Source organism: Papaver somniferum, unplaced genomic scaffold, assembly GCF_003573695.1.
Source record: "Papaver somniferum cultivar HN1 unplaced genomic scaffold, ASM357369v1 unplaced-scaffold_118, whole genome shotgun sequence".
Lineage (NCBI taxonomy): Eukaryota > Viridiplantae > Streptophyta > Magnoliopsida > Ranunculales > Papaveraceae > Papaver > Papaver somniferum.
The window spans coordinates 7522943-7546112 of NW_020620825.1; positions in this window are offsets into that span (position 1 = coordinate 7522943).

Consider the following 23170-nt stretch of genomic DNA (forward strand, 5'->3'; position numbering starts at 1 on the left):
CGATTATCTAGCCAAATTTGTCCGATGAAATCAACCATAACCTGCCTGTTGATACCGTTCACGTCATCCCAGCAAATCCCAGCCATTGAGTCTCCTTCTAGCACGCCCAAAAATCAAACCCTAATCTACCTGTTGACTGGTCCATTTTCCCGCCAAAAACTCGAATTTGAAATGTAGAGAATGAAGTTCCCTGATCCAAAACACGGGCGCCTTTAACAGCTGCGGTGCCTGGGGGTGCCCTTATCCAAAATGGGGGTGACTTTAGTATTTTTCTCCGGGGGTCCAAATAGCACTTTTTTTTGAGAAACTTTTTCTACACAAGTGTATTTCTCCAAAAACACCTACACAAACATAAAACACCATAATAAGCACACATTCGAGTACCAACAATACAGAAAATTGAGGACATCTTAGACACAACAATGTGTCTATCAAATATGCCCAAACTTATTATTTGATAGTCCTCGAGCAAATATAATCTAGAAAATAAAATGACGACACTTAGCACGTGCAGCAAGCCGTTAAACCGCTAGGTGGCCCTAGCGGCGGAGTGTTGTCTCCGGAGGGTTTATCAGAGTTGTACCCACAAAACCTTTACTCCAGACTCTAGATATCTACACAGAACCTTGGAAGGGATTAAAGAATCTCCTTGGTTGGCATACTCTCATTGACTACAGGAGGAAGTACCCTGATGCAAAATTCCAATTGCTGCACACGAGTTTGCACTCAAGCATACTAAAATTCATATAAGTGATAGAGCTCTACTCAGATAGTTTCTGGTCATCATAACCGGAGTCAACCAATCACATGGAAATATTAAGAAGATGGACAAAGAGAAAAAAATAGATGGTTTAAAGCGAACGGTGTTTCCCATATCTGTCTGAAGGCCTCTGCCAAGATGAACCTATCCTAATGGACTGAGATATTGGTTTGACTAATATCAACACAACTAGCATATACAAGGGGACCAGTGGTCGATAAACCTAACTCCAGGTCAACACAACTGGCATATACAAGGGCACCAGTGGTCGACTTTATTGAATTTATTCTGGTTGGTCTGATGGTCTGGTCTCAACTTTTTTTTTTTTTTTTTTGTTATCTCAATCACTCTATTTCACCTAGCAATAGTAACAACTTGAATCGTGTGCCCCACCAAATCACTTAAAAAATAAAAACAGAATGGGTTAGGATTCAATGAGATATGGCGAAACTACCATGTTTTTTTTAATTCTAACACCTGAGCTTTGTGCTTTTATGAATAGACTCTTTATATGTTTCCATTTAATCATATTGGTTCCTAAACTCCTACAACCAAGATGTTCCCATCCACTTAGATTGGTTAGTGCCAACCTTAATAAACATAAATTTCTAGGCTCTGGAATTTATTTATTGCAACTACAAGCTAACAAAAAGTTTCTTCCCCACCCCCAAACTTAAATCTAACATTGTCCTCAATGTTTCTAATGAAAGAGCAATACCAAAAAGTAAAGTAACATGAGGAATCAGCAAAGAGAGAAGCCGGAAAGATAGTACCTGGGTGAAGAGAGAAATCAGAAACTAATATACAACATACAATCGCCTCGATGGTCAATCAAGGGTAAACAGGGTCTCCCAGAGGGACCTCCTCAACATCACTTGTAGGAAAGGGCTCTAAAGGGGTTTCAATCTCTGACCGTTAACCTTCGAAGAACTACTACCATCCGGTGTCTTGATCTCAACAACTCCATCAGGAAAGACAGTGCAAACAATAAAAGGACCCGTCCACCGAGAATGTAACTTCCCAGGGAAAAGATGCAAGCGGGTATCATACAGAAGAACTTTTTGACCCGGAGAAAATGACTTTCTTAAAATATTCTTATCATGCACAAGTTTCATTTTGTTCTTATACTTCTAAGAACTATCGTATGCATCTCTACGAATCTCTTCCAACTCATTGAGTTGGAGTTTTCTATGGTCTCCTGCCTTGTCAAGTGAAAAATTTAGCTTCTTAACAGCCCAATATGCTTTATGGTCTAAATCAACAGGTAAGTGACATGCCTTTCCATACACAAGTCGATAAGGTGACATTCCAATGGGGGTCTTAAATGCAGTACGGTAAGCCCATAAGGCATCAGTAATCCTAGATGACCAATCTTTCCGATTAGGATTAACTGTTTTCTCTAATATAATTTTTATCTCCCTATTGGAAACCTCTACTTGACCACTAGTCCGTGGATGATACGGGGTAGCTACCTTATGTGTAATACCATATTTCTTCATCAAAAGCCTAAAAGGTCCATTACAAAAGTGCGACCCTCCATCACTAATTATAGCTCGCGGTGTACCAAAACGTGTAAGAATATTATATTTCAAGAACTCAATCACAACCCTATGGTCATTGGTTTTACATGCAACTGCCTCAATCCACTTAAAGACATAGTCTACAACGACAAGGATGTATAAGTTACCGAAAGAATTAGGAAACGGACACATAAAGTCAATACCCCACACATAAAAGACCTCAACAACTAAAATAGGGTTCAAGGGCATCATGTTCCGACGGGAAATGGTTCCTAATTTACGGCAATGTTCACAAGTAACACAGTAACTGTGGGAGTCTTTAAACAACGAAGGACAATAGAATCCACACTACAATATCTTAGCAGCAGTCTTCTTATTGCTAAAGTGGCCCCCACACGCATGATCATGACAAAAGGAAATAATACTGGACTGGTCACTCTAAGGTATACATGTCCTAATAATATGGTCTAGACAATACTTAAACAAATAAGGATCATCCCAAAAGAAGTGCTTAACCTCGGGTAAAAACCTAGAACGATCTTGTTTACCCCAATGTTGGGTCATTCGACTAGTAACAATATAGTTCACTATATTCTCATACGAAGGTAATTGGGTAACAAAGAATAGTTGTTCATCAGGAAAGTTATCCCTTATAGGAAGGGAATCATCAGGGGAATCAACAATTAGCCTAGACAAGTGGTCTGCTACTACATTTTCGGCACCCTTTTTGTCTCTAATGTCTGGAGAAAACTCTTGCAACAAAAGGATCCACCTAATCAATCTAGGTTTCTTATCCTTCTTAGACAGAAGATATTTTAAAGCAGCATGATCAGTAAGCAGCATGATCAGTATATATTACGACCTTATTACCTAAGAGATAGGGTCTAAACTTGTCTAAGGCAAACACAATGGCTAACAGTTCCTTCTCTGTAGTGGTATAGTTCAACTTGGCATCATTCAAAGTTTTGCTAGCATAGTAAGTCACATGAAGTAATTTGTTTTCTCGCTGACCTAGCACAACACCAATAGCATAATCTGAAGCATCGCACATGATCTCAAAGGGTAGGTTCCAGTTAGGTGCCTGGACTATGGGGGCGGTAGTGAGTAAAGTCTTAAGCTTCTCAAAAGACTCTAAACAAGCATCATCAAAGACAAACTTAACATCTTTTGCAAGCAAATTGCAAAGAGGTCTAGAAATCAATCTAAAATCCTTAATGAATCGACAATAAAAACCTGCATGCCCTAAGAATGACCTAATATCTCTTACGGTTTTTGGGACCTGTAAAGTCTTGATAAGGTCAACTTTGACTTTATCCACCTCTATACCCTTAGAAGATACGATATGCCCTAGAAAAATTCCTGAACGAACCATGAAATGACATTTATCCCAATTAAGCACTAGATTCTTTTCCTTACACCTAGTCAACGCTAATGACAAATGATGCAAGCACTCATCGAAATACGAACCAAATACTGACAAATCATCCATAAATACCTCTAAGAACCATTCTACCATGTCAGAAAATATGTTCATCATACAACGCTAAAAAGTCGCAGGGGCATTACATAGCCCGAAAGGCATGCGTCTATACGCAAAGGTACTAAAGGGACTGGTAAAAGTGGTTTTCTCTTGGTCTTCTGGGGAAATAATGATCTGATTATATCCTGAGTAGCCATCTAAGAAGAAGTAATGACTATGTCCAGCTAATCTCTCTTGCATCTAGTCGATGAAGGGAAGGGAAAAGTGGTCCTTCCTAGTGACCTTGTTCAACTTCCTATAGTCAACACAAACACGCCAACCCGTGGTCACTCGGGTTGGGATTAACTCATTATTATCATTCTGGACTTCAGTAATACCGGATTTCTTGGGAAAAACCTGGACGGGGCTGACCCACTTACTGTCGGAAATGGGGTAGATAATGCCTGCATCTAACAACTTAAGAACCTCGGTTCGAACTACTTCTTTCATATTAGGGTTCAGTCTGCGTTGCATCTCCCTAGAAGGTTTGGTATCACTCTCTAAATAGATCTGATGCATACAAACAGTGGGACTTATACCCTTAATGTCTGCTATGGTCCACCCTAAAGCTTCCTTGTTGTTTTGAAGGACGGTTACTAGCCTACTTTCCTGATCACTATCCAAGTCGGATGCTACAATTACAGGTAAAATTTCAGATGGGCCTAAAAACACATACTTCAAGGTATCTGGTAGTTTTTTAAGGTCCAACTTAGGAGGCTCTTCTAACGAAGGAACTAGGATAGACTTAGAAACTGGTAGTGGTTCGAACTTAGGTTTCCATCCATTATTAGTGTCCAACAAATGGGTTGAATCTAACAAAGCATTAACCTCATTAATCACATTATCATCATCAAAATCAATCCAAAAGTGAGCTAGGCATTTCTCTAATGGATCTTCTAACAAAGTGTTTGGTAATGACTCCTCAACTAATGTCTCTATCATGTTCACCTCTTGTATGCTCGATTCATCTAGTTCATAGGGTAGCTTACTAATATTAAAGATGTTCAGCTCAATACTCATATTACCAAAAAACAAATTCATAATACCATTTCGACAGTTAATGATCGTATTGGATGTAGCTAAAAACGGGCGACCTAAAATCACTGGTATTTGGTTCTCTGGGTCAGGGACAGGTTGGGTATCTAGGATAACAAAATCCACCGGATATATAAACTTGTCGACCTTAATAAGAACATCCTCGATTACACCACGAGGAATTTTAACAGACCCATCAGCTAACTGGAGTGTTATCTGGGTAGGTTTCATCTCACTAGGTCCTAGCTTAAGGTACACATGGTATGGGAGTAAGTTCACACTGGCTCCTAAGTCAAGCAGAGATTTCTCAACACGGTATTTACCTACTGTGCAAGAAATGGTAGGGGACACTGGTTCTTTATACTTAGGAGTAGTAGTATTCTGAATAATGGAACTCACGTGACTAGCTAGAAAGTCTTTCTTCTGGACACTAAGCTTTCTCTTTCGCGTACACATATCCTTAAGGAACTTGGAATAAGCGGTAATATGCTTAATTGCATCTAATAATGGAAGGTTGATAGTTACCTGCTTAAAAACCTCCAATATATCATTAAAGGTGGACTCCCTCTTAATTGGAACTAGCAGCTGTGGGAATGGGGCTCTAGGAACAAATCCGTGCCTATCAGGAACATCATCGGTCTCTTTAGAGACTCTATCAGTCTCTTCAGTTTCTGATTCAAAAGGGTGAACTACAACATATTCACTATCAGGCATGGTTACCTTGTTGTCTACCACTCTACCACTCCTAAGGGTTTTAATAGCATTCACATGTTCTGATGGTCTTCCACCTACTTTGTAAAATCCTCTAGAATTGGGTTGTGTCTGACTAGGAAACTTGCATTTTTCTCTCAAAGTTTCATTTATCTGACTAACCTGGTTTTTTAACTCGGAAATGGCATGGGAGTTAGCATAACCTATATGTTTACTTTCTTATATCCCTTGCATAACCATATGGTCGATCTTTTCAGAGATTTTAATAAACGAGGCGAGAGTTTCTTCTAAACTCGTGATCTTTTTATCTGAAGGGTTCTGAGTTTGTGCTAGTCCTGAAGGATTCTTACTATAGCCAAAACCTGGGGGAACCTGAGAGTTACTAGACTGACCTTGATTATGGCCCTTGGACCAAGAAAGGTTTGGGTGGTTTCTCCAACCAGGGTTATAGGTTTCTAAATATGGGTCAAACTTCTGTCAGTTTTCAAATATAGTGTTATTATAAAGAGCATTGGATTACTCTTCAACAATATGGCCTTCCCAAAAAGGCTCCATTCTACCACTACTACCACTAGAATGACCTAATTCTAAGGCTTTTAACCTTTTAGCTATGGCTGCTATTTTAGCATCTGACTCATAAGATTCTTCTACCCTATTGACATTTCCTCTAATTAGAAGAATTGTTTTCTGGGGTTCCCTACTATTTTCCAATTGTTGGGTCTTATCGGCGATTTCATTCAAAAATTTCATTGCCTCATCAACAGTTTTTTTCTCAAACCCACCAGTGCATAAAGACTCAACCATGGTTGTTGTTGAATAATCTAAACCCTCGTAGAGGATCTGAACTAGCCTAACCTTCTCTAAACCATGATGAGGACATTGAGCTACTAAGTCATTGAACCTTTCTAAATACCTATATAAAGATTCTCCCTCTTGTTGAGCAAAAGTACAGATTTGTGTCCTAATAGACGATGTTTTGTGCCTTGGGAAAAACTTCTGTATAAAGGAAGATGTAAGTTGGTCATAGGTTTCAATTGAATCAGAAGGAAAACTATACAACCAATATTTGGCTTTATCTTTTAAGGAAAAGGGGAATAACCTAAGGTTCAAAGCATTATCATCTAGGTTTTTAATTTTCAGAGTACTACAAATTTCCTCGAATTCCCTAACATGAAAATAGGGGTTCTCATTCTCTTTCCCTAAAAAGTTTGGGAGCATCTGTAAAGTCTCAGGTTTCAGTTCATAATTTGCCTCAGTTTCAGCTAACTTGATACATGACGGACGAGAAGTCCTAGTTGGGTTCAACAAATCTTTCAAAGTTTCCATTTCTGGCACAACCAAAGGACTAGGAGTACTTTCTTCACTAAATGTCAAGTTTTCAAAGATGAAATTTCCAAATATAGGGCTCTCAAAATAAGAATCTTTGAGCTCCCCGCCTTCACAAGAAGAACTACTATTTTATCACTAATCAAACGACCTAGAGTGTTTCTTTTCCAAGCCCGTTCTCTAAGACCTCGGGCATACACTAGAATTTTTTTTTAAAAAAAAAAACAGTCCTAAAAGGAAGGGAAGTTATATGAAAACACAAACAATGCTGACTCCACCACAGCAAACCTACTGATTTCTAGCAAACAAAAAGCATGATGGCTCCACTTAGATTGTTTCTATACCAGTTTCTATTCTTTCGAAAAGGAACTCGTTACAATATGAGAAAACCTCTCTGGAATCAATCCGAGTTAAAGTAAGTTGAATAGAGACGAGGAAAGCTGCGTGGAGCTTTGATACCCAAGGCCTCACCGGCGTATTCAACTGACAGAAACCATCATGAACTTCAAAGTATGCTCAAAAGAGTAACCAATATTTTTCGAACGACTTTCCTATTAAGATCGTTACCATATAGGTCTCGTTCTAGTCAAAATTTTAGGCTTAGGTTCGCGTTTGGTTTCGTTTTCCTAAGGTGGTCAAGAATCAAACGATGATGAAATCTGAACCCTTATCTTGTATGGCCAGTCCTTGCCCTTTACTAGGAAATTAAAGCAGTCGTTTTCAATTCCCCAGCATATATGCAAACAAAGGAATACAGTAAACCCGCTGACAAGGGATTCACGGGTGTTTAAATAAACTTACCTCCCATTCCAAACGGGGGATGAACTGCTGAAGTCGACTCGGGCCACGACTCCTATGTCATTTATGAACCCGAGGGGCCGAGGCGATATCGTAACTGCCGTCCTTTTCTGCAAACAATTTATATTTAAAATTACCCTTCCGCAGGGTTTAAAAAAAAGGTCCAAATGTCCACAGTCCAAAGTCCAAAAAAAAAGTGCAAAAGAAAAGGACAATCTAAAAAATAAAATGTCTCTCTTTCTCTCTTTTTTTTTTTAATTAATTTTTCTTCTTCTTTTCTTTCACTTCTTTCGCTTTGCTTTTACTCCAAATCTTCAAGTATTTACCAAAAGCTTTGACAAATTTTTCTTTCGCTCCAAATTCCAAAATCTGTAAGAAAAAGAAAAAAACCCAAAAACGTAAAGAAGAACAAATAAGATAAAACAAATAAAAAGCTAAAAAAAATCTAAAAACTCTAGCCTAAAGACAAGTCTGCGTCGGCGGTGCCAAAAATTGATGTGATTTTCAATTGAGTTGTAGTAATAGGTTCGTTGAGACTTGTGAAAGCAATAGATTTTGGACTTATAAAACTTAAAAAATAAAGAAAACTTATTGCAAAATTGATTTTAAGATATTAAAAATAACCAAGACACTGATTCCACTATTACACATGAATGAATGTGGTAAATAACCACAAACTCTAATTATCTTTTAAGTCCCTTATTTCTTAACTCACAAATAATCAGGCAAATTCTCAAATATTAATTGTATTCCCTAAGCATAGATTATCAATTGACTAAACAAAGTATAACCTATCAGATTGAATCACAACTAATTAAGAAAATTACGCAAACAATTTAAAACTCTGCAAAAGCAGTGATTGAGTGAGTTATAAATTATAAATTAGAGAAAATAAAATAGTTACCAATTATTCATGCGTAAATAGCTTCCTCATTGCCTTGGTTGTGGGAGAATTAGCTCATCATCATGTTGGAAACATGCTCAAAAATGATTTTTATTGCTCAAAGGGTTTACAAATGATGAAAATGGGTGAAAATGATTAAAACCGTACATGGGACGATAAAACCTAACTGTCGTTGTTGTTGTAGCAAAACGACTGTCTCTGTGGGTCTTTTGTTCTTTGTGTTCTTGGACAGCAGCAAAAATGGTGACTCTCTGCAACTCCAGTTTCTCGCCTCTGTGGTGTTCTAAACTCTCCCAAACTCTCTGTAACCCTTATCCTCGACCCAAGCAACCTTTTTATAGTCAACATGACCGCAATAACTGCTCAAATCTTCACCCATAACTCGACAGTAAAGAAGGTATATTCTCGGTTATTTTTCTTTCCTTTCTTGCCTTCCCATGCGTCTACAGCTGTCAATTGCGTACAAAATATCCTTGTTTAACTTCTACACGCTTCTTAAGTAACCCAACTCTATCCAAACACATGAGTACACGTCTGAATTTGCTGTAATCCCGTGATTATCTGTTCCGACCACGTACTCCCTGTTTTCTTCCACACGATTATCTAGCCAAATTTGTCCGATGAAATCAACCATAACCTTCCTGTTGATACCGGTCACGTCATCCCAGCAAATCCCAGCCATTGAGTCTCCTTCTAGCACGCCCAAAAATCAAACCCTAATCTGCCAGTTGACTGCTCATTTTCCCTCCAAAAACTCGAATTTGAAATGTAGAGGATGAAGTGCCCTGATCCAAAACATGGTCTCCTTTAACAGCTGCGGTGCCTAGGGGTGCCCTTATCCAAAATGGGGATGACTTTAGTATTTTTCTCCGGGGGTCAAAATAACACTTTTTTTTGAGCAACTTTTTCTACACAAGTGTATTTCTCCAAAAACACCTGCACAAACATAAAACACCATAATAAGCACAAATTCGAGTACCAACAATATAGAAAATTGAGGACAACTTAGACACAAAAATGTGTCTATCACTAGTACGCGGACTTCAGTTCCGGTTTTCCTTAGCAGCAAAGTACGCATACTTTGGTTCAAGGAATAAGGACTTACACACGTATGAGTTATCATACAATGTTTATATCCTTTTAAGGTTATATTCTAAACTCCCATTTCAATCATTGAAACATTCTTAGAGGACGTTATATAGTTGTTGTTCACAAGCTATTTTTCGTCAAAGTGATTTTCAAGTAATTGAAACTAATATGACTTTAGTTACTAGTAAAGATGAGCTTGGCCAAAGCGAAAGCTTACTAACACATATTTCGAGAAATAGATAGGAGAGATAAACTCGGCTTGAAATAGCAAATGTGTATAATCATAGTCTATATATCAAAACGACTTTTGTCTCAAGATAGGAGATAGAGTAGATAGACTTTTGAGTGATAGATAAGTTCAAGTTTCCACATACCTTTTAGTCGATGAAGTTCCACCAGTTCCTTGAGTAGTTCTTCGTCTTTGTTTGATGATCGCCATGGAGTCTAGAGCTTAACTACACTTTCTATCCTAGTCCGAGACTTAGCTATGAGTAGACCAGAAATCAAGACTTATAGTTTTGGCAACTAAACTTGACAACAAGCTTGAGATAGTAACGCTTGCGAGTTCGACCGAGCAGTGCTCTAACACCTACCAACGTGCCATGACTGCAATATTTCATGACATGATACATAAACAAGTTGAAGGCTACGTAGATGACATAGTAGTCAAGTCAAAAACCCGAGAAGCTCACACAGATGTATTGTGACAAGTATTTGAAAGATGTCGTGAATATAAACTGAAAATGAATCCCTTGAAATGTGCTTTTGGAGTTTCTTCGGGTAAATTCCTGGGATTCCAGGTGACAGCTGAAGGAATCAAGGTTGATCCAGCCAAAACCCAGGCTATCCTCACTATGCCGCCGCCAAAAACAGTGAAGGAACTCCAGAGCTTTATGGGGCGTTTTATACCCAGTCTGGCTCAGCTTATTGCTTCATTCACCCCCTTGTTGAAAAAAGGAGCAAGCTTCACTTGGACCACGATGCAGCAAGAAGCCTTTTGGAAGATTCAACAAATATTGTCATCGCCTGCTGCTATGGAGTCTCCTATACAAGGAAGGTCGTTATTTCTCTATACTGCTTCCAGCGATGTTGCTGTTGGAGCCCTCCTTGCTCAAGAAGATGATGAAGGAATTGAATTCCCCATATATTACTTCAGTCGTACTCTGAGAGATGTTGAACCCTGATATCCTAAGGCAGAAAGAGCATGTCTATCTTTGAAAATACGAGAGTACCTAAATATACCACAATCTTAAACTTTTCCACCTATAAATCCTCTTACCGAAAGTGATTGTATATGGACTAAGTCGAGACAATACAACAAATCGGTATTCGCACTTTGTGTGATCGTCTATGGATACGAGATCGAGACAATACAACAATCAAAGTGTGATTACTTGATAATAGGTTCGGACTTAACCAAACTCTATAGTATCACTATCAAGTAATATGGAGTTAACGTTTGTGTAATTTACTTTAAATTATAATAACAACAATTATAATTGCGGAAAACAAAAGTAAATGACACAACAAAATATTGTTAACGAGGAAACCGCAAATGTAGAAAAACCCCGGGACCTAGTCCAGAATTGAATACTCTCAGAATTAAGCCGATATACAAAATCAAAACCAACTTCGTATAGTTGAGACCAAGCAACTAAACCTATAGTTCACCTAGTTTCTTCAGTATCCCTGCGCTTCCGAAATTTAATAAGTGCACGCACTGGAAAAATTCCTTTGGTTCGTATTCCAAACAGTAAAGGAACAACAAATATGTTCTGTAACAACTCTATTCAATCTCAGTGATATGAGTTAGACAAAGGCTATTCTGTTTAATCCAATAAAATCCTTTGTCGGGTTTAGATCTATCTATCCAACAGCTAGCAAAGTAGCCGATTTTAGATTTTGCAATCAAATATAGGATCTACCAAGATACTATATAATGATGCCGATCTATGAAACTAATCAATCAAATCTATCAAAGATAAACCGATTATAGTTGGATCCCAGCCGATCAAGTTTTGTGCACACCAAAGATTATGAACCCAAATAAGAAATATTCTTCGTCTTCGAATCTTCTTAAATCTTCAATAAACACCTGCACACCACAACTTGAATATCTTGTGATCAATCATGCGTAGAATGGAGTATGTTAACAATGGATTATCACAAGATGTCTTTAGATCTACAAACAGTTCTAAAGATCCCGTCGACACTTCGATCTAGTTTGAGTGAAACTTATATCAGAAGAGAAGATTCTCAAGAATAAACAAACTAGTTGCAATCAAAGTTCAAGAACCGTTTGTCAATCAAATCAGATCGAAAACTAGTAATACTGCAATTATCTAGTTTCCCACCAATGGTACTCGTAGAGCTTCTTGATCCCACAGAAGTATTTAAACGAGCGGTCGTAAGAGATTCGCCTAATTAGGGCACTTTCCTCTCTGAATAGACGGCTCCACCAGTATTAACACAACAAGGTAGTTTTGCTGGTTCTTAGTATAGTTTGCTCGAAATGAAAACTTGGGTGTTTATATACCAAGGAAGTTTGGACACCAAGGAATTTCCAAAACCGAATATTTTCAAGATATGCAATATATTTCCAAATTCAGTTTTCATAATTCCTAGAAATGCTCTGTCCAAAATTAACCGAAATCCTACTAGAAAATATCCAATTAGTAAATGCACATTACCAATTTTTATTTTTAGAGATATGCACTTTAATTGCTAGTAATTAAAAGCATAAAAAATTAACAACCTTAATTAAAAGATTCTCAACTTATTTCGGTCCGGAATCTCCTTGAGTTATTAAGGAATATCTTTGAACAATAAAATATAAGAGTTACTGAACATGTTCAAAGTATGTCGACATCTTAATTCTTTGTAAATCCCTTTTCATATTTACAATCTTGGAACCAATTATACCACACTTCCAAACAAGTTTAGAACTGGTTCATCTGATTTCCGAGAACTATGTGATTGATCATATCAATACAGTAATCATGGGTTTACGGTTCTACCAAACACAAGGATCGGTTCTACCTTAATATGGTTACTGGGACCGGTACATCAGTTACCAGGATCGGTTACGTTAAGTACTAGGACCGGTTACCATATTATCATGGTATTAGTTGTGATCGGTCACACCAATTACCAGGATCGATTACACCAATTACCAGGACCGGTTACACCAATTACAAATATCGATCATACCATCTTAGGTGATTACTTATGATCGGTTACACTAATAAAATTCATACCAATACATAAGTCAGGCACTGTGAATAGTTTTACCAAGATATATAATAAATTATGATCGGTTGTACTAACCACACATATTGATAATCCAAATATATGCAATGAATAACAATACCAATAAGCCTAGAGATTTTCCTTTCGATTCATAAAACAAGTTTATGAATGTACTTCCTTTAAACGAATGTAAACATTGTTTCCTAGGAAGAAATCTTCAACCATACCGATACACATAATCATAATAGCATTCATACGATTATGTCGATGTCTTATATACGAAGTTCAAAATATAAGCGTTATACTTCGTATTCTAATTCCTTAACACTATGTCTACTAGAATATAATCATTCACATCTTCGCAGTTATGTTTTCAATATAGAATGACTTGAAAGATACGTTGGGAATGAAGCAGTTCAAATCAAAATATTACTAACATCAAGAGGAAGGATGATGTCGTCGATGTAGCTTGTTACTTCTTCACATTCTTCAAGTCTTCGAGTAATACTTGTATGTATCATTATCCTGATCTTTCTAGCCTAACCTATACGAAGTTGTCTCTAGTACATAATCAAGCGACTCTTTAATTGAGTTTTGATTCACTAAAATATGACTACCAAACTTGACATACCAACGCTTGGTGGGTTCAACCGAGCTATGCTTTAACAAGCTTTAGTCCACGCCATTCTGAAATTCAGGTACTACCTGCTATCGAATAAAGTGGTGCTGGTAGCCAAAGTTGACCCTGTCAAATTCCTGCTCTCAAAACCGCCCTTGATAGGTAGGACAGCTATAAGTGGTTACTCCAAATGTCAGATATCGACATAACATGCACTTCTCCGAGAGCCATTAAGGGACAAGCAGTAGCAGATTTGCTAGCAGCATTTCCAAGAGAAGATACCTCTACGCTGCATCAAGACATTCCTGGAGAGTTTCCAGAAATCTTTTTTGTCAAAGAAGGAGTGTGGCTATTGTATTTCTATGGTTTTGTTACCCCTAGCAGTAATACTAGAGGAGCTGGTGTATTTCTGGTATCTCCAACCAGTGAGGTCTTTTCGCATTCGTTCAAGATGGATTTTCAATGCACTAATAATTCGGCAGAATATGAGGCTTTCCTCATAGGGATATCATTAGCCAAAAAAGCAGGAGCAACACACTTGGAAGTGAGAGTCGAATCAAAGCTACTAGTCAATCAAGCGAATGGAGTTTACTCGCTCAAAGAGGTAACCCTATCCCCTTATAGAGATTAAGCACAAAGGCAATTAAACTATTTGCTGACGCAACCATAGTTCATATCGGCCGTAATAACAACAAGCACGCTGATTTCCTGGCTACCCTAGCCTTAAATTGCGGTTTGAAGGTCTTGAAGAGATTTTTACAGTGAAGAGACGAACCGTGGAATCAACATGTCTTTCACAACCCAAGGATCCTGAAATCGGTGATTGGAGAACTCCGATTATTGAAGAGCTTAGCAGACCGCTTTCTCAAGGAAAAGTTGGTCTTAAAACCCTAAAGAACTTCTTCATGCTTCATGGAGTGTTATACTTGTTGATGGTGGTTTTTAGTTCTGGGCTAAATTTGTAATACCCTGCATTTAATGTACCGTCACTCTGCAAGGAAACGGAGCCATGTGAAAGTGATGAGTGTTCAACCTCTTCATTGGCGCATTTATTGAGCAAATCAATATATATATATATATATATATATATATATATATATATATATATATATATATGAAATTTATCCAGAATGGTGGATGTAGCAACAATCCCAGATATTCTGTAAATTTTGGCACCTTGCCTGTATTATTCAGTTAATATAAGTTCCTTTGAATGCCTTCTGTGTTATGTTCCCCGGATGAACTCTTAATATTGATATGGCATGACAATTTGTGTTCACTCGCAGCAGTGTAGCACGAATTTCCAAGTATCAAGGATAAGATCTTTGCATAAAGTATTCAATCGGAAAGCATACTGCTCTCTGGCAATGAAATTAAAGAACTCTGTGTCAACACATATAATTCAATCAATTTTGTTATAATTCACAAGATTCAGATATTACCCTGACTAATTTACAAAAATTAGGGTTTTATGCCTCGCACAGTATATTAGACCTTGCCTGTCGAAATTAAGCCTAAGAAATCTAGGTAATTAAATCCGCCGTGGATTAGTGGGCACAAAATCTTTCCCAGAATCAGAAAACAAGAAATAAAGGAGTCGCAAAATAGGAGCAGAAACAAAGGGAGTCGTGGCCATGCCTTAGGCCAGCCGACGATATTTGCCATTGGCCACGCCCCATGTTGCCAAAACCGGCCCTATTTCCCTCGACCGATCAGGTCGCCTTAAATCCACCACACACACATAAGTTGTGGTTAGGCCCATACTTGCCGACCCTATTTCCCATCAACCAATCGGGTCGCTTTAAACTTGCCACACCCACGTTAGAAGTTTGGCCACACCCATGCTTGGCCGGCCTCTCTTATGTTGACCAATCAGGTTTCTCTAAACTTGCCACAGTATTAAAAGAGGCAAAAGCGCGCCAGAGGGTCATAAAGCCAATTGGCTTCCCAAAAATCACACCAACGTGCCAATGGCATGCTAAACGCACCATTCCATTCCGCATACTAATGGCATGCCAAACATGCCATGCCAAGCCGATGCACTGAACGTGCATGCCAAAGGTGCTACCTTGCCGCAGTAGCAAACCAAACGTGGCAACATACCATAAATAGTGCACTAACGTGCCAACCCATCTTCTGTTCGTGGCCAACGCCATAACAGACTTCAATGTGGTTATCCTAACCGAAAACACGACATTGCATGGTCGAAACCCTAATTTCCAGTCATGGCACAAATTATGCCACTTCGGGCCCACAACATGCCACGATCCATGCGGGACCCAGGAATCCCTAATAAAGATGCCATATCATAGCCACCCGTGGCAATCCTTGCTCCTGTGGACGTTTCCATATGATGGCCTGGCTATGGTTCCTTTGGCGTGGCTATGGAACCATTTGCACAAAACGTCGATGCACCACGACCACATGCCACATGGCGCATGTCGTATGCACTAATTAGGGTTTTGGCACACCAAACCCTAATTTAGGCAAAATTGTTACGCCAACCAAGCCAAGTAACATTTTTCAGAACATTGGGATTGATGTGGCAACAGGTCCAATGTTGTCGGAGCCATATTTGGGCTAAAACAGCTGCCACGGCCACGCCACTGGCATGCCGCTATGCCATGGCTACGCCAGGCACCATCATGCCAATGGCGCCACTTTGCTATACAACAAGATGTGGCCATAATCAATGACCATCTTTTCTCATAAGTTACAACCCCGGCCGTCCAAATTAGCCATGGAATTGACAGTCCTGTGGAAAGTTTTAGGCGGCCATCCAAGGAAAGCATAATAGCATCACGTGTTATTTTCCTATGGAAAGTCTCTTGACTTTGACTTTCCACACGTAGCAATCTGCTACACGTTTTCACGAAAACACTCGAGACATCAAACATGTCACAAACTGGGGGATTCTCATCAGGGTATTGGTTTGGCGGTTTACAGCGTGCCGCGTGCAACACGTCCATCATAAGAAAGTGTCAGGAAAGCAGGGCAGTTAGTGGAGGAAAGAAGTAGTGGGTGTAAACAAACCCGCTTCCTTCATAGTGGAGGTGTGGTTTCTGGCAGTTACACATTACTCCACTCTTCCACCACTCAATCACTCCCACTTCCTACGAGACTAGGGTGTATTCAATTATGACTTGTATAAATAGGTTTTACCTATTTCCCATCAAACAACAAGTTTTGGTGAGAACAAAAACACAATATCCAGAAAAATACCAAAGAACTGTTAGCTTTCATTCCGCAAGCCAGTTCCAAATTCTGATACAAGTCATAAAATAGACACACCTTCAGAATTAACCATTCTGGTCTCAACACCTTCTTCGCTTCCCTCCCTAAGACCAACTCTTCTCTTTCACTTTGTGACCGAAGCAAGACTGGAACGACCATTTCTTGGTTTAAGCTAGGATTGTACAGATTGATCTCTCGAATCTAAAAGTACTCCCGTGCAGTGCATTTGTTTTAGGTTTAAACTCGTTTCTCATCCACACACCCAAATTACCAAAACCAGCAAAAACAGTTTTGACCCATACTGGCGACCATAGTGGGAGATTAATCTCTCGGTTGCAATTTCAATTTTCAATTTCATTTTTTAAATCCCAATTTCAAGATGGTAGAGCTCAGATACGGATCAGCAACAATCCATGATCCCACCAGCGCTGAGAACGTCCTTTGTATCAACGTCCCTTCCAGTGGCATCAATGTACCACCTGTCAGCATGATCAGCACCAGCGGCACAGGAAGCATTCCCTCAGGCGTTACACCTCCGATCACCAGGGTCAGAGCCGCTGCCTCCACCCCCAATATTTCTTCAAGCGTGACACCCCCAGTTATAACCAGAACCACTGCCGCTCCACCATCGGGACGAGAGACTGGAGGAACCAGAGGAGTCCAACCCCCTATCACCATTGCTGATTTGATGGAAAGACAGGAAGTTCTTTCTAAGGCTCAGAAGAACATGGCTTCAACTCAGAAGGAGGTACTTACTTTTTTCTCAAGACAATAACGGAGCGGTTACCGCAGGAACCACACCGACCAGAGCCAATGAGGAGCACTTTTAATACCCCTGGAGCCAGTACCTCAGCAGGGAACACCATTGTAGATGAATACACATTCCCATTGGAGAGGAATCGGCTATAAATTTCATCATACATGAAGATTTGAACGAGTTCTACGGAATAGAGATAGAGAAAACACGGTGGACATGCACTAGCATCAATCTCCGTATCCTCCTGATGTGCAAAGAGTTCATATTCCGAGGAGATATTATTCTCCCCAGTTCTCCCTCTATGACGGCACTGGTAATGCGCATGAACATATCTCTCGATTTTTAGAATCTTGGGTGAGCACGAATATAATCATGTCCTCCGCTTGAAAGAATTTTCAAAGTCACTTACTAGAAGAGTGTACACCTAGTACAACAACATTGCGCCAAACAGCATATCCAACTGGTGTGAGATGGTTGCAGATTTATACAAGAAGTATTTATTTGTGTCTGAGCAAATCACCTTTTCAGACTTAGGAAGTATGTTCCAACGAAACAATGAACATCCAAATTATTACGTCAAAAGATTCAGAATTCAAGCACTGGATTGTCACGATCCAAACATGACTGAGCAACAATTGGTGGAGTCTTGCATCAATGGCATGGTTCCCATTTACCGCGCCTTATTGGAGAATCTACTCTTCCAGACATTCTCTGAACTTCATGAAGCCGCTAACCGGTCGGCCACAACAGCACCAGCATTGCTAGAAAGAACCAGGCCGACCAAGACTGAAGACGCACGCGAAACTCGAGGAAACAGACGCCTCATCAACAAGTAATATAACACTGGCCCTTCTGTAAGCGTGGTGGGTGAAGGACGAAAAAGGAAAGCTCCAGCAGCAGAACAGCCACCCAAGCGTGCAGCACCAGCATATCAGGCGGCTCCACCTCGAAAGGCCATTACTAAAGCTCCTACGCAACACCAAGAAGCCGGAGAAGCTGCCCTGGATTTCCCTTTCCCAATCGAGGAGGTAATTGAACTCTTGGAAGCATGGATTCAAGATGATGCCATCAAGCTGCCTCCTATCAGGCGTCCGCCAACTGAAGAGGAAATGGCAAATCCCAAGTATTGCCGCTACCACAGATTCGTCCATCACCCTACCAATGAATAAAATAGGTTGAAACGCATCTTCAAGGAGAATGTGGAGGCGTGAGAACTTCAACTAGGCAATGAGGGAGTTCACAGAGATCCCCTTCCAGTCACGAGCTGTGTGCTTTCTGGGGACTCTATCCACAAGACGGTGCAGTCCATGATGCAGCGTGTGTGTGAAATCCTCTATTTATCCAAAGCACATCGTCAAGATATATTTACAGCCCTCAACCGTGTCGTGTCGGGCAGGCGACTCTTTTCTGTCGAAGAAAATTCTCCCGTATCCCAACCTCTCTCGGGAAACACTGTTGGAAAGTGCAACTGGGGACTGCTGATCACCGCTCACCTGAAGGATGTCGAGTTCGATAGCACACTAATCGACGCGGACTCTGACTTCAACATTGTTACTGTCAAGACTTTAAGATCTGTGGGGGTTTCAAAGCAAGAGGTTACTCACTCCCCAATTGTGGTCAAAAACCCGGAAGGAGAAGCAATGAATGCTTACGGCTACATCAATCTCGAAATAAAGGTGGGAGATGCTTTAACACACGGCAAATTCCACATTGTCAAGGAATGCCCAAATTATGACATGATTCTGGGGCGCTAGCGGGTACATGGCAATAAAGAAAAATTAGGAGTATCCCCTCTGTCGGTGTCAATACCCGAAAGAATTTCCAACAAGCCATCCAACCCTGAAGATTACATGTTGTTGTATCAACAACTTACCAATGTAACTCAATTACCTGGAGAAAGCCCGTCGACGTTCATCCGTAGATTCCGAACAAAATTAAGTCTTATTGAACAACCCTTTCTGCACCAGTCACTTCTCCTCTCGGCTAGGCATGGGGACTAGGTCCAGTTATCAACCCGGACGTCACTAAGAGATGTGAATGGGGTGTTTGGCCTTTCAAGTGTTTCGTCAAAAATTTTAGAAGCTTCCTCAGTCAAAGATAACGAGCTCAAGAACCAAGCGGTTGTACAACGCCCAAACCCGTTTCAAATTGGAGACATGGTAGTCAAGGTGACCACGTTTCAAGTTGGAGATGTAACAGTGAAGGTAACCGCTCAACCTGATTCGCCTACAGAAAGGGAAGATGAGCCATACCTGGTGGCAGATGTTATCTTAGGTGGTTACTGCAAACTCATCAATGCCGACAAATTTGAAGGCGTGATAATTCACTCATGATGGCTCAAGCCCTTCAATACCTAAAACGTTGTGCTACCTTCTCCTCCAGCGTTTTCCTTTTGGTATTTCCTTCAGAAATTTCCACTTTCATGCGATATTTGTAATTCCTCTAAAAATGATTGCACTGCTTGCATTCACAATTAGGGTTTCAATTTCAATTAAGAACATATTTCCTTAAATAAGTTTTCCTGATTCATCTTAAAGGAAAAATACCAAGTAAATCCAAACCCTCATAGAGCCATTACCCATCAATTGGAAACCCTACACGAAATATCTTAATCAAAAAAAAAAATACTGAAGAAAGGAATATGCAAGGAAGAAGACCATCAAGTGACCGCACAGACACCTTCCTTCAAGGGCATTTGGCCTCGACTTTCGCCCACGACGTTCTTCCCAGCTTGTGACAGCTCACATTTCTGCATACCCAGGCAGCATGTCATGGACGTCTGGTATAATTCGCAAGGGAAGATCCAATAAAAGGTTGGTCAAATCCTTAACTATTGCCACTGTTTTTCCTTGTTTTGAGTTATTGTTGCCAACTGCGTGCGGGGCGTTGCTATGGAAGTAGCTAAACGAATAGAATACGACATACCTGTTATTTCTGCGCTATTTATGTGATTTGGCTTCCCATCTGCTGAATCGCTCCAGAGGAATGAAAAACTCGTTTTTTGCAAAAGGGGGTTTTGGGATTCTTTCGGGGGATTTTATTCATTCATCCAATTGAAGATATGAAATTATAAAAGCAACATAAATGAAAGAATATTACTCGGTGAAGCATGGCTCCAGTCACATGGACAAAAAAAAACATGAAGTATCAAAAACATCTACAAGCTACGAAAAGATTGTTTTCTCTACGGAAGAAAATCACAATATGGGAAAACTAGTTGTCAATATCAACGCCAGCGTCAACAGCGCCTCCACTATGTTTCCTTTAAACACCTGATCCAACACCATCTACGGAAGCAGACATCACCTCCGGAAGCCGTTCCAGCGGCTACCTCAGCATCCTTAGTTGCTACATCCTCTCCAAAGCCTGTTCCAGCGCCATTTCCAAAGCCTGTTCCAACGCCATCTCCAAAACTTGCTTCAGCGGTCTCTCCAACGGCTCCAACATTTGCTTCAGCACCCTCTCCAATGGCTTCTTAAATAGCATCCTCAACAGACGCTTTATCCTTTCCAATAATAGTTTCAGTATCCTGGGACGCGCCGGAATCCTTCTTAGCAACTGCTTCAACATCCTCTTGAGGATACTCCGGTTCGTCAACACCAGAGTCAAGGATTACGATGCCGTTATGAACAGGATAATTGAACTTGCTCTCTCCTGGGGGTTTCTTAGGCTTGATCCTTCGCCGCTTCAGTCGTGCGGCGAACCCTTCGGCCCTGACACTATGTTGCTGAGATGTTTCGTCAGGTTGACACGCCTTAACACATTGGGACGCTTCATCATGTCTCCACTTTTCTTCCATATTGACCGAAGCTATGAAATCTTGAGCACGCGTCCGAACAATACGTAGATGAGAGAGAGGCATACCTCGTATGATCCTGCCGGCTTCATGAAACAAAGGATCGATTTTGTTCAATACTTCTTCATGTGCAAAAACCCTGGGTTTGTCAACTTCAAAGCTTTTCTCTGAAGAGTTGGAAGGATGATCATTGTCATGAGTTCACATTATATACTGCAAAGAAGCATTATGCCTGCATCAACAACCTATGTGGTAAAAGAAGATAAAAGATGAGCTACGAGAGTATATGGAACAATACCTGGAAGAAAGATGAATGCAATTCTATGGTGATCTATATGAATGAAAAGGATTAAAGTGGTCTTTTTTATCATGCAGACTGATGAAACCTGGAAAAAAAACTCTTTGGCCTACTGTATATTAAGGCTCTAGATACGGGATATTAACTGGATTAGATACTTATCTATCTGGGATAAATGACTCATCTGGACTGATGATGGAAGGAAGCTCACCGCTACATAAGCAAAGCCGATGGAGCAGCCGCTACATAAGCAAAGCCGATGAAGTAACCGCTATAGAAGCAAAACTGATAGAGTAAGGAATGAAAGACGGGCGACGCGTTTTATGTATGTAACACTTTTGAATTCGAACAGAAGAAAGTTTCCCTTTGGGCCACGCCCAGAAGAAGGCATCTGAGCCCGCAGTATCAATGTTCCATGACACCCATCACCATGGCAAAGCCAGCAGCGCCAGCATCAACAGTCCATGGCCGAAGTGGCAGCGCCATCATCAGTGTTCCGTGGCCAAAGTCGCAGCGCCAACATTAGCACTCCGTGACCAAAATTTCAACGCTGATTCCAGTACCATGTGACCAAGTCAGAAATACGCCAAAGCCTCCAGCACAAGGATTATAGACTACTCATCCAACCTGCCAAAGATTTTCGAATTTTCCTGGCAATCTCTTCATGTCTTGCCCTTTCGATTTTACTCTTGTCTGTCACCATCTCATGCTTACCCCGGAAAAATGCCACTGTTACGTGCTAAGCAGGGGACTTAATGTTGATGGTGATTTTTAGTTCAGGGCTAAATTTGTAAAACCCTGCATTTAATGTACCGTCACTCTGCAAGGAAACAAATCCATGTGAAAGTAATCAGTGTTCAACCTCTTCATTGGCGCATTTATTGAGCAACTCAATATATATATGAAATTTATCCAGAATGGTGCATGTAGCAACAATCCCAAATATTCTGTAAATTTTGGCACCTTGCATGTATTATTCAGTTAATATAAGTTATTTTGAATGCCTTCTGTGCTATGTTCCCCGGCTGAACTCTTAATGTTGATATGGCATGACAATTTGTGTTCACTTGGAAAGCATACTGCTCTCTATCAATGAAGCTAAAGAACTCTGTGTCAACACATAGGATTCAATCAATTTTGTGATAATTCACAAGATTCACATGTTACCCTGACTAATTTGTAAAAATTAGGGTTTTGCGCCTCGCACAGTATATCAGACCTTGCCTGTCGAAATTAAGCCTAGGAAAACTAGGTAATTAAATCCGCCATGGATTAGTGGGCGCAAAATCTTTCCCAGAATCAGAAAACAAGAAATAAAGGAGCCGCGGAATAGGAGCAGAAGCAAAGGGAGTCGTGGCCATGCCTTAGGCCAGCCGGTGCCATTTTCTATTGGACACGCCCCATGTTGCCAAAAACGTCCCTATTTCCCTCGACCAATCAGGTCGCCTTAAATCCGCCACATGCACATAATTTGTGGATGGGCCCATACTTGCCGGACCTATTTCCCATCGACCAATCAGGTCGCTTTAAACTTGCCACACCCATGTTAGAAGTG